The sequence below is a fragment of the Phodopus roborovskii genome, unplaced genomic scaffold (genome assembly GCF_943737965.1).
Source record: "Phodopus roborovskii unplaced genomic scaffold, PHOROB, whole genome shotgun sequence".
In the NCBI taxonomy this organism is placed as follows: Eukaryota; Metazoa; Chordata; class Mammalia; order Rodentia; family Cricetidae; genus Phodopus; species Phodopus roborovskii.
In genome coordinates, this window is record NW_026126715.1 from 33,526 (window position 1) to 45,184 (window position 11,659).

The following is an 11,659-nucleotide window of genomic DNA, read 5'->3' on the forward strand; positions in this document are numbered from 1 at the left end:
GTCAGTGGTAAATGTATTCCATTATCTCTTTATATTTATGTAAATTATTAAATGTATGTAAGAATGTGGAGTATGGTGCATCTTTGTTAGGGTTTCTATTGCTATGTGGAGACACCTTGACCATGGCAACTCCGTATAAGGAAGACATTCATTGGATCTGGCTTATAGTTCAGAGTTCTAGGGCCTGCAAATTATAAGTATACCATAAAGTAGTATTCCATAGTAATTTCACTGCAGAAGATCACACTGGCAGACAGTGGTGCTGGGGAAAGATCCAGGAGTTCTATATCTAGATCTGCAGGCAGTGGGAAGAGTGCCCTTGGTCAGCCTTGAGCATCTGAAACCCCAAAGCTCACCCCTCAGTGACAACTTCCTCCAACAAAGCAATACTTCCTAATAGTGTCACATCCTCTGAGCTTAGGGTGACATTTTCACTCAAGCCACCACAAGGGAGCACAATGTTGGATATAGTTTTAGATGTTAAAAAGTTTTAAATTTAATTTTTTCCTTACATTTTTTAAAATTGAGAAAGTGATTCTTCAGGACTTGAGCTTGTAATGTCTACTATTTTAATATATTCATATAATTTATTAGCATACACAAGAGTGGCTCTACACCTGTAGAAATATATTTTTTTATGTGAAAGCATTAAAAAAGTTTGCTGATTTTGTTTTACATTGAAAAAATAGTTTTTGCCAGTTGTGTTTGTGCTGTAAAAGGTATATCACATCTCACTGTGTTAATGAAATAAATTCATATTTTTATATCTGAAAAGAATGGATGGACATATTCAAATGTCTGTGCTGGTTAACTCCAGAATGGAACCACAGGCATCTTTTTTTTTTTTTTTTTTTTTTTCTCCTCATCTATTTTCTTTTCAAAACAGGCTTTATTGATCCTGTTACACTTGCTTAAATGATGCAACATAAGACAAAACTCTGCTTGTAGAGCTTCATTTTTACCTGCCTGATGCTTTTTCCTGCCTGTTTCTAACTCTACACCTATGATCACAGGCAAAGCCCCTTCACTGATTACACAGCTGAATATAAACCTACCAGAAATCAACATCAACAAAATAATCCTCTCAATGAATACAAGAAACGCCAATATGTAGTCAACCATTGCCACGGCTGCCCAGAACTTCACATTTCTTCCTTTTCATTCCTAACTTATTCTGTCTTCCAAACGATAGCCAGAACCATTTGAATCTGGACCTATGCTCTACACCAGACTTCATCGTTGTGAGGCCAGCTTCAGTGTACTTTATCTTCTTTATGAACCTTCAAGACCAGGGTTGAGATCCGATGAGAAAAAGACCAAAAGGGTCTCAAAGGCCTTTAAGACTTTTAATGAGCAAAATGCTTAAAAAAGATTGAACCATTGGATTAAATTGCCCTACTCACTGATTATACTAATTGTATTGATTAGACCTGAAAAAACATTAGTCTAATTAAAAAAATGCTGCTATCTGAGAATAGTAGTAACAGTGTGGAAGATACAGAGAGGAATAGGCACTCTGTTTTCTAGGCAGCTTTATCGAGGCATACATTAACGTACATGTATCTTAGTAGGAAGTACCAGTGTAGCAAGCAATTAGTTCACCAGTTATTCCATTGTTTACTCCTTCTCTTGGCCAGTCTTAATCCCCCCCCCCCCACCAAATAATATGGAAACTCTTGTGTGTGTAGAGCGTTCCTCCAAATCCACCTTTTCTTTTTCCATGGTGTTTTAAAAAATTATTTAATGTTTTTTATTTATTTACTTTATTGGGAGTTTGCTCACTATATGTCTGTGTTGGAGTGTCAGATCCTCTGGAACTGGAGTTACATACAATCTTGAGCTGCCCTGTGGGTGACTTGGAATTGAGCTTTGTTCTCTGGAAGAGCATTCATTGCTCTTAACTGCTGAGCCATGTCTCCAGCCCCAACATTCTTTCCTTAATGCGTCATAAAATTTTTCCCAATTATTTTTTAACATATGGGAGCATTTTTCTCCAACCATCTCTCATCTCCCATAGATTCTGGCATATTTTGGTAATTTATGTGTCCTTCCTTTAAATGCATGCTTCTATGTAACCCCAGGCTTCTTGAAGTCCTCACATTTCTACCTCAGCTTCTCACATGTCTGCTTTGTATAGGCTTAAAATTACTGCACCTGGCCTGTACAGTGCCCTATTATAGTGTCTGCGCTCAGTGCATAAAAGCCCCTTCTTCTGAGCCTGATGGTCTGAATTCAGCCTCCAGTGAAGGAGAGAACAGACCCCTGCTAGTTGTCCTCTGACCTTTGCCCACCTCGGCATGCAGGCTGAGGTGAACACACACACACACACACACACACACACACACACACACACACACACACACACACACACACGTTTTTTGAATTGAGCCATACTTTTTCCCAGTCCCCTTCCTTCTGAGCCCCTGCCCTCCACGTCTCCCAAACACTTAGTTTTAAAAGTTTTAAAATGAGAGAAAGTAAGACACTAGAAAAAAGAGCTTGAGTGTATAATGGTAAAACAATTTGTGTTGTTTTTTAACAGCTTCTTTGCATTAGTATGAATTTAATTATATTACAGCTTGTACTGACCATTGATTTCTTGATAAGTGACTTGTTAGATCTCGCAGACAGTATGGATGGGCATTTTTTTTTCTGATATAGCTTTACAATTTTTTGCGAAGTCAACTATTCATGATTTCCTGTACACGTCCCTTTGTTAATACTGTATCCACACAAACTTTTCTTTTGGTCCATATGTTTACTTAGCTTGCATTTTAGAATAATAACATCCCATTGCACATAGTTACTAAACCTTCCTTGTTATGATTTTAAAACGGCCCTTTTGAAGTATAGTGCATTTTTTTCTTGTATTCGATTGGTTCACATATGTTTTGGGAATGACACCTTAGAGCGGTCCGAGTTGAGGTTCTCATTTTAATATTAGAGCTGTGTAGAGTTGTGGCTAATCATAATGAAAGAAAAAATGAGATATGTAAAAATAATGTATGTTAGTTCATACAGAATTCACAATCACTTATAATTGTTAATCCATTTTGTGTGTGTCTGTATTCATATGTATATAGTGGACAAGGTAGATATTCAGGTTTCCTTCAATTGCTTTCCCCTTATTCATTGAGAAAGCTGTCATTAAACCTGGATTGTGCTGCTCAGTAAGCCCTAGGGATCTTGTTTTTTTTCTTCTTTTCAGCACTCAGACAGGTCTTATATGGGTGCTCGTGACCCAAACTTTGGTCCTCATGTTTGTTTAGCCAGTACCCTACTGACTGAGCTATCTCCCCAATTTTGTAGGTGATTCAGTAGTATAGTAGTTGAAATAATGTAAAAGTTATTATTCTTCCAGTCTTCATTTTGTTTGAGTCTTGGTCTCTCAGGAAACTGGAAATGAACACTTATTATCAAATAGTTTGAATGACAGCACATGAACAATTTAGACTTAAAAAAAGACTGATTTATTATGGCATTAGTAACTGAACTGTTGTGTATAGTAATTGTCTATAGCTGTATGTCCCTGGGCATGTCCAACCTTGTCAATTATCTTTTTTTCTTTAAGATTTATTTATTTATTATGTATACAATTTTCTGACTGGATGCACACCTGCAGGCAGATGAGGGCACCAGACCCCATTACAGATTGTGTGAGCCACCATGTAGCTTCTGAGATCTGAACTCAGGACCTTTGGAAAAACAAACACTCCCCTTACCATCTCTAGCCACTAAATTTTAAGACATATTTTTAATTGTATATTGTCTGAGTGATTCCATATACATTTAAAAAAACCCTAGGCATGTGATTAAGGATTTTTGTTTTCAAGATAGGCTTCTCTGTGTATCTTTATAAAGTAGGTGGGTTTTGAAGTCACAGTGATCGGACCAACTTTGTGTATCGTTAATATTTTTAATATGTTTTTAATTGTATGAAATTCCTTTAATTTCTTTATTAAGAACTGAAGAATTTCTTAATTCCTTTAGTTTCTTTATGATTTTGTACCTTTGTCTAGAGCATATGCGAAGTCTCAAGTCTGAACAAGTGTCTTTGCAGTCAGGTAATACACAACTTGAAATCGAGAAACAGAAGCTTCAAAGGAAAATCACAGTGATGAGGGAGCTGTACCAAGACAATGAAAGGATGCTTCACAGGTGAGAGGTGTTTGGTAACTCCAGTGAATGGCAAGTGAAATGTCTTTAAATGCATGTTATGGATTAGAGGCTTTACACATTGATTATTGGATGTTATCAATTACATAGAATCATTCATGTTTTTTATTTTTTTTAATTTGGTGTTTGTTTGTATTTTCAAGACAGGATTTGTCTGTGTAGCTTTGCAGCCTATCCTCGAACCCACTCTGTAGACCAGGCTGGCCTTGAACTAAGAGAGATCCACCTGCCTTTGCTTCCTGACTGCTAGTTTTAAAGGAGTGCCCTACATCACCTGGCTACATCATTCATTTTTAAGAATGTTATTTTGTCTTGGACGATTTTCTTCATGAACAAAATGTAAATATGTTGGAATTCCCAAGCTACTTTCTCAGTATCTGGTAACATTTATCAGATTATTGCCTTAAACTCATGCTGACATACAGGGTCCAGGAATCTGAGCGGTGTCTTTGGATGGAACTTCCTATTGTATATAAAACTGCGCAAGTTAGTCTTGCTTAATATTCTTTGATGTAGTTACTAAATGGCAGTATCATTGTATTTGTGAACAGGGCAGCTGCGTCATCCTTCTGTGCCCCTTTTGTGTCCCATATTTGTTTGTCTTATCATCAAATTCTGTCAAATTTCTTAACCTTTAATCTGATGGCTTTTTATCATCTACCAATACTCTGGTTAAAGTTTCATCATTATAGTAGTTGGTTCATTACAGTAGCCCTATGAATGTCTTTATATCTTCCTACACTGTCTTTTCTCTGTAAACTCAGAATAACTCCTAAAACATAAATTGTGCATACTGTCACAGTCACTCCTGCACCTTCAAATGTTTTAAACAGACTTAAAACAAGATTTCAGAACCAAGTTTACCATACCCACCTTGTGAGAAGCTTAGGCTATCTCTATGCCCTTTTCTTTGTTGCTATCTATTGCCATTGGCTTTCTTCATTTTTGGTGTGCTCAGCACATCTGTATGGTAAGGTCTTTCATCTTTCAAGCTTTTCTTTCCTTCTTTATTTTTTTCACTATGTGGTGTACTATGTGCTTGCATTTTTTGAATCTTTGTTTCATTCAGATGTGGGGTCCCGCTGTCATCTTAAAGAAGGCTTTCTCGGTACCCTAACTAAACCAATATCTCTTATTTTGTTCCGTTATTTCTTTTTACATCTTGTTTGTTCCCTCAATCATTCTCCGCTCCACATTAATTTAAACCTGTAAGAAGTATGGTATTTTTTATTTATATTCCCAGTGCCTAACCTGAAAGGAAAAATAGTGGGTTTCCAATCAATATTTGTGCTCAATCAATTCTTCAATATCCTGAAAGGATAATAATCAACTTTATGCAGAAAAAGAGTTAAAATCAGGATAGCTAAAACAATCCTACAATAGAAGAAACTCCAGGAGGCATCACCATCCTCAACTTTAAGCTCTACAACAGACCTATATTCCTGAAAACAGCCTGGTATTGGCACAAAAACAGACAAGGCCACCAATGAAATTAAATAAATATTCTGCCATTAACCCACACAGCTACGGACACCTGATTTAGGACAAAACAGCTGAAAGTATATACTGTGAGGAGAAAACATCTTCAACAAATGGTGCTGGGACAATGGATGAGGTGGGTAAAGACTGCAGATAGACCCATGTCTATCGCCATCTACAAAACTCTCGTCCAAGTGGATCAAACCTCATCATATGTCCTTCCACACTGAAACTCGTAGAACCTCATAGAAGAGAAAGTAGAAGTACCCTTGAACAAACTGGTACAGAAGACTGCTTCCTGAACATAACTCAGTAGCACAGACACTGAGATGTACAATAATAAATGGGACCTCCCCAACTGAGAAGCTTCTATAAGGCAAAGGACACAGTTGACAAGACCAAACGGCAGCCCACAGAATGGGAAAACATTTTCACCATCCTACATCTGACAGAGGGCTGATCTCCAAAATATACAAAGAACTCAAGAAACTAGTCAACAAAATACCAAATAACCCTATTAAAAATGGGGTCCAGACCTTAATAGAGAACTCTCATGAGGAAATTTAAAAGGATGAAGGGGCACTGAAAGAATGTACTCCACAGTCCTTAGCTATTAGGGAAATGCAAATAAAGGAACTTCGAGATACCATCTTACTGCTGCCAGATTGGCAAAATTAGAAGCACCAAGAACAACTATGCTGGACAGGATGTGGAGAAAGGAACACTCCTCCACTGTTGGTGAGAGGCAAAGTTGTACAGTTATTTTGGAGACTCATTAAGGCGGTCCCTCAGGAAAATGGGAATCAGTCTACCACAGGCCCTGGCAATCGCCATCTTAGGCATATACCCAACTGATCCACATCCATGCAACACAGATTTCTGTTCTACTATGTTCATGGAAGCATGTTTTGTAATGACTTGAATCTGGAAGCAACCAAGATGCCCTTCAACTGAAGAATGGATAAAGAAGATATAGACATTTACACAATGGAATACTACTCTGCCGAAAAGAAAAAGAATAGAATCTTGAAATTTGCAGTAAAGTGAATGGACCTTCAAGAAACTATCCTGAATGAGGTAACCCAGTCACAAAAAGAATAAAATTGTATATATTTAATCATATATATATTTTAGACTGAGCAAAGGATCACCAGCCTATAATTAACACTGCCAAAGAAATTAAGATGCAAAGAGGATTCATGAGATTCATATAAGCCCTCACAGAAGGGGAAAGGGACAAGATCTCCCAGTATATGGGGAGTGGTGGGGCAGGAGGGAGAGGGAGCTAGGAGGAAGAGAAGGGGAGGAGAGGAAAGAATGTGGGCCTAGGAAGATTGAGTCAGGGGAGGAATAGATGAGAAGAGAGAGGGAACATAATAGAGGGAGCAATTATATATTTGAAGAGAAAAATGAACCTAGAGAAATATCCAGAGACCTTCAAGTCCACTGCAGTAACCATCTGAGTAACAGTGGAGGGCCACTATAAATGCTCCTTCCCTGATAATGAGATTGGGATTGTCTTATCCACCATCATAGAGCTATCATCTAGCAGCAGATGGAAACAGAAGCAGACACCCATAAGTAACCACTGAGCAAAACAGGAATTCGTAGCAGAGAGAGAGGACAAGATTAGGCTACAAATATACATTGAGACAGCCAACCTGAAAAAAGGAGTAGCTACTAGGCTCCCTAGACTGATAGCTGGGATTCCAGCATTGGACTGACTCAGACTCCCTAAACATGGGTCTCTGCCGGAAGGCCTGGGAAGTCTAAGGGACCTTGACAGTGGAAACAGGATATGTACCTGGTGCACAAAAGGACTTTGGGTGCACATCCCCCATGGAGGGATACTCCCTTAACCTAGAGACAGGAGAGAAGGCCTAGTCCCTACTCCAAATGAGTGTCAGATTTAGATGACCCCTCCTGGAAGACATCACCCTACATGTGGAGTGGGGGTGGGAGAGGAGTGTGGTCGGGGGCATGGGGGTATGAACAGAGGGGAAACAGGGGAGGGAGGAAGGGGGAACTGGGATTAATATGTAAAATGAAAATAAATAAATAAAAATTGTACTCAGTGTATTTAAATATTGATTGCAATATGAGACATTGCCCTGACATGTCCAGATAAGGCAGAGAAAAGACCCTTGTGATACCAATCTTGCAATTGCAGATTTCCTAATAAGAATTATAGTTTAGAGTTTTCATTATAAAACCAAGCACACTTTGACTTTTATTGCCCTTTGGAAGTCCCTTGTCTGTCCTATTCCCCCATACATTAAGTGTGCATGTATTTATGTATGTGTGTGTGCGATGTAAAGTCCATTGTTAAATTTGTTTGTAACCTTAAAGCCTGTTTTTTTTTTCCCCAGATATTTGCTGGCCTTTGATTTGTAAACTGAGAACGATGGAAGATTCTGAGAGGCCCAGTGTGAGAACTCCTAGTTGAGGGCTAACACAGCAATTTCTTTCAGTTCTCATTCTGTAAACAATTGTCTTCTCTGACTACCTCTTCTTTTTAGAATTGTTTATTTGGTGAGGTACCTGTTCACATAGAACCCAAACATGTGCTTGAGTGCTGTCACGTGTTCTTGATGGTGAGAAGGGCCATAATATACTTTGTGAAAAAAATGCCATGTATAAGATTAACTTTGTTTTGTCTTAACTTACAGTGTTGTTGGTTGGGAATTTACTTTAGGAAATACACAACTTATGTTAACCAAGATGTGTTTTATTTTGTTCGAGACTGTTTCATGTAGTCCATGCTGGCTTGACCCTGATTACAGTCAGCTGTGACTTTTAACTCCCTGGGATCTTTCTGCTGTCACTTCCCAAGTGCTTGGAACAGATGTTTTCCACCATTGTAGATTTTATCTAGTTTTAAAAAATGATTTATTATGCTGGGCATGGATGGTGTACACGTTTAATCCCAGCACTCAGGGAGGCAGAGGCTGCTGAATCTTTGTGAGTCTGGTCTACAAAGCTACATAGAGAAACCCCATCTTATCAACCAAAGCAAAATAAAGAAACAAAACTGTGATTTGCTCTTTAAATTATGTATGATGTGTGTGAACCTGTAAAAATAAGTGCTGGTGCATGTAGAAGTCAGAAATGTTGGCCCCCCCTGGAATTGTAGATAACATGCTGTTATGAGTCACTGGATATGGGTCTTGGGAACTGAGCTCAGGTCCTCTGCAAGAGCAGGATGTACTCTTCTTAATGGCTGAACTATTGCTCCTGCCCATGGATATTTATTTTCATTTTATGTGTATGTGAGAGTTCCTGTATGTATGTCTATGCACAATGCCTGTGCCTGGTGCTCTCTAAGGCCCGAAGAAGGCATTGGATCTCTTGAAACTGAGTTACAAATGCTTGTGAGCTGCCATGTGGTTACTGATTACTGAACTTGTGTCCCTCTGCCAGAGCAGTTTGTGCACTCTTAGGTGTGAGCCATCTCTCCAGTCCCATGGCGAGTTTTAAATAAAAATACACAGGATTCAAAGTTGTGTATTCTTTACATCATATGTTTCATGAAAAGTGATCAACAGAGAAGTAATCCTGTATTACGCCAGGAACCAGTGGCCCCAGTATTTGCTAATTTACCAGTTAATGGTTAATGAGTTAATGAAGTTAATGAATAATGCTTAAAAATTCAAAGGTGCAACACATTTTTTTGTCCATTTTCAAAAGTAGTGGTGAAAATATGCATTGTGTTCTGTTTGTATGTGTTCACACATGTGATTTAATGTATTACTTTATTTTCTGTTGCTGTCCTGATCACACTGGTCATAATGAAAAGTCTAGGCACAACTGAAATTGAGGCCATGGAGGAGGACTGTTTATTGCATTGCTTTCCATGGATTGATCAGCTTCCTTATATAACCCAGTGGTGGCACCACTTGCATTGGCTGGGGTCTCTCTTACATCAATTAGTCATGGAGAACATGCCCACAGGCTTGCCTCAAGCATGTCCTGGGGAGTTATTTTTCTCAGTAGAGATTCTCTTTTGCCAAGTTTCTGTAGTTTGTGAGAAGTTGACAAAAAAGCCCAATGAGTATGTCTATTTTGAATAGTATTATATATTCTGCTCTGAATCAACTCACAGATCAAGCTGAATTATGCCACAAGCTGTTCTTCAGGGTAGGACATAGAAACTTTGTAAAACTGTATAAATATCAGAATAAGTTCTTGCCTCTATAGGATATACTTTTGGTTAACTTATTTTCTATATTGCTTTTTTTTCATTCACGTTATTTTCGTTTTTTTTTTTTCATGACTGATACATTATGTTCAGCTCTTTAAGTTTAATATTGGGAAGAAGTGAAATATTTGAATCTGTAGTTTAGTATACTGCTTTATATATGTGATTTCTCTTCAAGTTCTATCAGTAGAGTTTAAATTTCAACATTTAGGCTGTATTAGTTACTTTTCTGTTGCTGTGATAAAATACAATGGCAGAAAAGAAAACAAACAAACAAACAAAAGCACCTAAATACCAAACTATTCAGGTCAAGGCAACTAGTAGATGGGAGAACTTGTTTTGGTGTACACCCGTTCCCAAAGGGAGAGCCCATGATAGTGAGGGGAGCATGGGAGCATGTTCTTAGAGCAGGAAGAAGGAGAGATCATAACCCCCCTTAAAGTTGAAGAAGACGGATAAAACTAGAAGTAGGAAGAGGCCATATGCTCCCAAAGCCTGCTCCCGGTGACAATCATGTGTCATATAATAACATGGTGGTACAAAATGGACCACAAATAGGACAATGCCACCCATTGATTCTTTGCCATCTTTGTTTCTTTTGAAGTATACTCTGATGTCCACACAGTGATGAAATGCCTTGTTGCTTCATTTCTCAGAGACTTATTGTTACATGGTATCTGACTGCTTTCTCTGTACCTTGTTTTCATTTTTATGCAATGGAAATAATAGTTTTGTATGGCTGTTGACTAGTTTAATTGCCCACAGAAATGTCTCGTAACAGTTCTGGCACACAGTAACTGTTCAATAATTTACCTGTTACTCGTTAGTAAAAGAAAAAAAGTAGTGCAGGGTTACTGCTAGTGCTGGGATTATTTATTCTCTCTTGTTCTTTTTTTCCTTTTTAAAAGTTTAAATTAGAAACAATATTATTTTAGATATCAATCCCAGTTCTCTCTCTGTCCCATCTTCCCAAGACCCCCATCACATCCTTCTTTTGCTGCATAGAAAGGGGTGAGGCCTTCAATGGTGGATCATCAAAGTCTGTCACATCATTTGGGGCAAAGCCTAGGTCCTCCCCTTTGGTGTCTAGGCTAAGAGAGTATCCCTCTGTGGGGATTGGGCTCACTCTCTTATTATTTTTGACTACCAATTAAAAATATTGGGTCTATAACCTTTACTTCAAGCACTCAAGAAGCAAACACAGGTGGATCTATGTGAATTAGAGGCCAATCTGGTTTAAAATGTGATTTTCAGGTCTACATTATGAGACACTGTCACTAAAACCAAACAAAACAACACAAGCCATAGTTGTAGTTATTGGCCCTCTTACTAACAAACATAGTGACTTACTATAATAAAACTTGATCCTAGTTCCCACTCCCTCCTTCCATAATGGCCCGCTCACACCCTCACATCCCATCCCCCCCCCCAACTCTCCAGGGAGGGTGATGCCATCCAAGAGGGGACATCAAAATCTGTCTAATCATTTGGAGTAGTATCTAGAACTTCCCTCCTGCTTCTAGGCTAAAGGAGTATTCCTCCACGGAGAATGTGCTCCCAAAGTCCTTTTATGCACCACAGACACATCCTGGTATAACTGTCAGAGGTCCCTTAGACTGCCCAGGCCTTCTAACTGAGGTCCACGTTCAGGGATCTGATTCAGTACAATGCTGGTTTCCCAGCTATCAGTCTGGGGGCCATGAGCTGACCCTTGTTCAGGCTAGCTGTATCTGTTGGTTTCAGTAGCCTGGTCTTGACCACTTTTTCTTATCACTCATCCCTCTTTACAAGTGGATTCCAAGAGTT

At 38.6% G+C, this 11,659-nt stretch overlaps 1 non-coding gene across 1 annotated transcript; it reads right to left on the reverse strand.

Annotated features, from left to right (window-relative positions):
- Window positions 1-1,196: 1,196 nt before the first annotated feature.
- On the reverse strand, window positions 1,197-1,326 carry LOC127214453 (small nucleolar RNA SNORA61). The gene has a single exon (XR_007833849.1). It is a non-coding gene; the product is annotated as a small nucleolar RNA SNORA61 (small nucleolar RNA).
- Between the last annotated feature and the right edge of the window lie 10,333 nt (window positions 1,327-11,659).